We start from the raw sequence: 6000 nt of genomic DNA, 5'->3' as shown, positions 1-6000 counted from the left end.
TTTGTCTGTGCCTGAGCACGCCGCTATGCGGAGTTACGTAAAGGAATCCTTGGAGAAGGGTCATATTCGCCCGTCGTCGTCACCATTGGGAGCAGGGTTCTTTTTTGTGGCCAAGAAGGATGGTTCGCTGAGACCTTGTATTGATTACCGCCTTCTAAATAAAATCACAGTCAAATTTCAGTACCCCTTGCCGCTGCTGTCTGATTTGTTTGCTCGGATTAAGGGGGCTGGTTGGTTCACCAAGATAGATCTTCGTGGTGCGTATAATCTTGTGCGTATTAAACAGGGCGATGAATGGAAAACAGCATTTAATACGCCCGAGGGCCATTTTGAGTACCTGGTTATGCCATTCGGGCTTTCCAATGCTCCATCAGTATTTCAGTCCTTTATGCATGACATCTTCCGAGAGTACCTGGATAAATTCCTGATTGTGTATTTGGATGATATTTTGGTCTTCTCGGATGATTGGGAGTCTCAAGTGAAGCAGGTTAGAATGGTGTTCCAGGTCCTGCGTGCTAATTCTTTGTTTGTGAAGGGGTCAAAGTGTCTCTTTTGTGTTCAGAAGGTTTCATTTTTGGGTTTCATTTTTCCCCTTCTACTAGCGAGATGGACCCTGTTAAAGTTCAGGCCATTTATGAGTGGACTCAGCCAACATCTCTGAAGAGTCTGCAAAAGTTCCTGGGCTTTGCTAATTTTTATCGTCGCTTCATCAATAATTTTTCTAGTATTGCTAAACCGTTGACTGATTTAACCAAGAAGGGTGCTGATGTGGTCAATTGGTCTTCTGCTGCTGTGGAGGCTTTTCAGGAGTTGAAGCGTCGTTTTTCTTCTGCCCCTGTGTTGTGCCAGCCAGATTTTTCGCTCCCGTTCCAGGTCGAGGTTGATGCTTCTGAGATTGGAGCAGGGGCTGTTTTGTCGCAAAGAAGTTCTGATGGCTCGGTGATGAAGCCATGTGCCTTCTTTTCCAGGAAGTTTTCGCCTGCTGAGCATAATTATGATGTTGGCAATCGAGAGTTGCTGGCCATGAAGTGGGCATTCGAGGAGTGGCGTCATTGGCTTGAAGGAGCTAAGCATCGCGTGGTGGTCTTGACTGATCACAAGAACTTGACTTATCTCGAGTCTGCCAAACGGTTGAATCCTAGACAGGCTCGTTCGTCGATGTTTTTCTCCCGTTTTGACTTTGTGGTTTCGTACCTTCCGGGCTCTAAGAATGTGAAGGCGGATGCCCTTTCTAGGAGTTTTGTGCCCGACTCTCCGGGTTTGCCTGAGCCGGCGGGTATTCTCAAAGAGGGGGTAATTTTGTCTGCCATCTCCCCTGATTTGCGGCGGGTGCTGCAAAAATTTCAGGCTAATAGACCTGACCGTTGCCCAGCAGAGAAACTGTTTGTCCCTGATAAATGGACGAGTAGAGTTATCTCTGAGGTTCATTGTTCGGTGTTGGCTGGTCATCCTGGAATCTTTGGTACCAGAGATTTGGTGGCTAGATCCTTTTGGTGGCCGTCTCTGTCGCGGGATGTGCGTACGTTTGTGCAGTCCTTTGGGATTTGTGCTCGGGCTAAGCCCTGCTGTTCTCGTGCCAGTGGGTTGCTTTTGCCCTTGCCGGTCCCGAAGAGGCCCTGGACACATATCTCTATGGATTTTATTTCGGATCTCCCCGTCTCTCAAAAGATGTCGGTCATTTGGGTGGTTTGTGATCGCTTCTCTAAGATGGTCCATTTGGTACCCTTGTCTAAATTGCCTTCCTCCTCTGATTTGGTGCCATTGTTTTTCCAACATGTGGTTCGTTTACATGGCATTCCAGAGAACATCGTTTCTGACAGAGGTTCCCAGTTTGTTTCGAGGTTTTGGCGAGCCTTTTGTGCTAGGATGGGCATTGATTTGTCTTTTTCCTCGGCTTTCCATCCTCAGACAAATGGCCAAACTGAACGAACCAATCAGACCTTGGAAACATATCTGAGATGTTTTGTTTCTGCTGATCAGGATGATTGGGTGTCCTTTTTGCCTTTGGCTGAGTTCGCCCTTAATAATCGGGCCAGCTCGGCTACTTTGGTTTCGCCGTTTTTCTGCAATTCTGGTTTCCATCCTCGTTTCTCTTCAGGGCAGGTTGAGTCTTCGGACTGTCCTGGTGTGGATACTGTGGTGGATAGGTTGCAGCAGATTTGGACTCATGTAGTGGACAATTTGACGTTGTCCCAGGAGAAGGCTCAATGTTTCGCTAACCGCAGGCGCTGTGTGGGTCCCCGACTTCGTGTTGGGGATTTGGTTTGGTTGTCGTCTCGTTATATTCCTATGAAAGTTTCCTCTCCTAAGTTTAAGCCTCGTTTCATTGGTCTGTATAGGATTTCTGAGGTTCTTAATCCTGTGTCTTTTCGTTTGACCCTTCCGGCTTCTTTTTCCATCCATAATGTGTTCCATAGGTCATTGTTGCGGAGATAAGTGGCACCTGTGGTTCCATCCGTTGATCCTCCTGCTCCGGTTTTGGTTGAGGGGGAGTTGGAGTATATAGTGGAGAAGATTTTGGATTCTTGTATTTCGAGACGGAAACTCCAGTACCTGGTTAAGTGGAAGGGTTATGGTCAGGAAGATAATTCCTGGGTCTTTGCCTCTGATGTTCATGCTGCCGTTCTGGTTTGTGCCTTTCATTTGGCTCATCCTGGTCGGCCTGGGGGCTCTGGTGAGGGTTCAGTGACCCCTCCTCAAGGGGGGGTTACTGTTGTGAATTCTGTGGTCAAGCTCCCTCCTGTGGTCATGAGTGGTACTTCGGCTGGTTCTGTCCATGAGCTTCATCTGGTGGATGTGAGTGGGGCTGCGGCTTCTGAGTTTCCTTCCTCAGGTGACGAGGTTAGGTCGTTAGGTGCTGCTCTATTTAACTCCACCTAGTTCTTTGTTCCTTGCCTCCAGTCAATGTTCCAGTATTGGTCTTGCTCTCTCCTGGATCGTCTTGTGGCCTGTCTGCCCTGCATAAGCTAAGTTCTGCTTGTGTTACTTTTGTTTGCTATTTTTTCTGTCCAGCTTGCTATATTGGTTTTTCTTGCTTGCTGGAAGCTCTGGGACGCAGAGGAAGCACCTCCGTGCCGTTAGTCGGTACGGAGTGTCTTTTTGCGCCCTCTGCGTGGTTGTTTGTAGGTTTTTGTGCTGACCGCAAAGCTATCTTTACTATCCTCGGTCTATTCAGTAAGTCGGGCCTCACTTTGCTAATACCTATTTCATCTCTGTGTTTGTATTTTCATCTTTACTCACAGTCATTATATGTGGGGGGCTGCCTTTTCCTTTGGGGAATTTCTCTGAGGCAAGGTAGGCTTATTTTTCTATCTTCAGGGCTAGCTAGTTTCTCAGGCTGTACCCGAGGCGCCTAGGTCTGGTCAGGAGCGCTCCACGGCTACCTCTAGTGTGGTGTGATAGGATTAGGGATTGCGGTCAGCAGAGTTCCCACGTCTCAGAGCTCGTCCTATGTTATTAGTAACTATCAGGTCACTTTGTGTGCTCTTAACCACCAGGTCCATTGTGTTTCTGAATCACCAGTTCATAACACCGGCCCCTGTGTTGGTTGATGGGGAGTTGGAATTTGTTGTTGAGAAGATTTTGGATTCCCGTTTTTCGAGGCGGAAGCTTCAGTACCTTGTCAAATGGAAGGGTTATGGTCAGGAGGATAATTCTTGGGTTTTTGCCTCTGATGTCCATGCCGCTGATTTGGTTCGTGCCTTTCATCTGGCTCATCCTGATCGGCCTGGGGGCTCTGGTGAGGGTTCGGTGACTCCTTCTCAAGGGGGGGTACTGTTGTGAATTCTGCTTTTAGGCTCCCTCCGGTGGTTGTAGGTGGTAATGCAGTTGTCCCTGGCCTGCAGTCCTGGACAGGTGTATCTGCTATTTGCAATTCTGACTGGGATATTTAGGTTTGCAGGACTCATTAGTCCTTGCCAGTTGTCAATGTTTCTTGGGAAGTGTTGGATCCCTGTCTGGCTTCTCCTGCTTAGCTGCCAATTCAGCAAATATAAGTGTCTGTTTCTTTTTCTATGGCACACAAGCAAGCTGTGTGCTTGTTTTTTGATTGTATTCCTGCTCTGAGTGTAGGCGTCTCTGGAGTTGCAGATATACGTTCCATGTCTTTAGTTAGATGGAGGAATTTTTTGTATAATCTGCTGTGGATATTTTTGGAAGGGTTTTAATACTGACCGCACAGGACTCTGTTCTATCCTTTCCTATTTTAGCTAGTGTGGCCTCATGTGCTAAATCCTGTTTTCTGCCTGTGTTTGTCTTTCCTCTCCTTCTCACAGCCAATATTTGTGGGGGGCTGCCTATCCTTTTGGGTTCTGCTCTGAGGCAAGGTAGAATTCCTATTTCCATCTTTAGGGGTATTTAGTCCTCCGGCTGTGTCGAGGTGTCTAGGGCTTGTTAGGTACACCCCACGGCTACTTCTAGTTGCGGTGTTAAGATCAGGATTTGCGGTCAGTATAGTTACTGTTATGATGCGGTGGTCTAGGAGCAACATGGAACGAGCTCTGAAGGAAGTTGTAACTGTACTGACCGCAGTCCCTAAGCTCAACACAACACTAGAAGTAGCCGTGGAATGCTTCTAACTCTCCCTAGGCATCTCGTCACAGCCTAAGAGCTAACTGCCCCTAAAGACAGAAGCAGGAAAACTATCTTGCCTCAGAGAAAATCCCCAAAGGATAGATTAGCCCCCCACAAATAATGACTGTGAGTGGAGAGGAAAAAGACATACACAGAATGAAACCAGGATGAGCACAGGAGGCCAGTCTAGCTTGATAGATAGGACAGGATGGAATACTGTGCGGTCAGTATAAAACACTACAAAAATCCACGCAGAGTTTACAAAAAAATCTCCACACCTGACTAAAGGTGTGGAGGGTAAATCTGCTTCCCAGAGATTCCAGCAAGACAGAATTAATTCATACTGATAACGATGGACAAACATAGAAAGCACTGAATGGATAAGCCCACAATCTGTGAACAGAAAAGCGCAAGCAAAAACTTAGCTTTGCTGAACTGGTCAGGATAACAGGGAAATCCAAAGAGATGTGAATCCAACCAGGAACCATTTGCAAGTGGCACTGGCTGAAGGAACGAGCCAGGCCTAAATAGCCGAGCAGAAGAGACGATAAGTGGAGGCAGCTGATGACAGCTAACTCCAAGGAGCAGTCATACCACTTGAAACCACAAGAGGGAGCCCAAGAGCAGAACTCACAAAAGTGCCACTTACAACCACCGGAGGGAGCCCAAGAGCGGAATTCACAACAAGTTACCACCTACTCCAGTGAAAGTTTTCATGCTGCTCCAAGGTCACCGAATCATAACAGCCTCCCATCTGCATATGATGACGTCCTCTTCTTGTATTCACGCTACGGCTCTGGCGAATTCGTAGTTTGTCTGCCCTGTTGAGGGCAGAGCAAAGTACTGCAGTGCGCAGGCGCCAGGAAAGGTCATTCCAGAATGCTGTAGATAAGCCCCTGATGCTGGTGGGCTTAGCTCATCTTCGATTTTGGGGCTGACAGGTTCCCTTTGAGTGCTGGCATATCACAAAGATATTTAATCACTTTCTATTCTGTGGAGGTCTTCTGGGGCAACCACTGAGCTGCCCACATTTTTTCTGCACAGCAATGCTCCCATCTGCCCAGCTAGTAAACTGCAACTTCCTCCTGTTGACATAAATGGGGTGATGCCAAAGTGTGCTACCTTTGGGGTGGCTAGGGCTCTGTTGAAAAGCAGTGAAGGATATACATCGCTTAACTGTATTTTTCATTTTGAAAGTAGAAAGACTTTTTTCTTTATGTAAGGATGTAAATGTGGTTCTTAGATACTTCATTAATATTCATGCCTCTACATATGTTCAGTGCGTGCCAAGAATATTGTACGTTGGTTTTTTAGAGCGATAGATCTATAAATATTCCAAGTGCAAATATCCAACAAATCATTCATAATTCCACAGATTCACTGTATGGTTCATCACTATATGTAAAAAGTATCAGCACAGCTGTTGAT

The sequence above is a fragment of the Ranitomeya imitator genome, chromosome 5, assembly GCF_032444005.1.
Source record: "Ranitomeya imitator isolate aRanImi1 chromosome 5, aRanImi1.pri, whole genome shotgun sequence".
Taxonomy (NCBI): domain Eukaryota; kingdom Metazoa; phylum Chordata; class Amphibia; order Anura; family Dendrobatidae; genus Ranitomeya; species Ranitomeya imitator.
The sequence above is the reverse complement of the archived record's forward strand: the minus strand, read 5'-3'. Positions refer to the sequence as shown.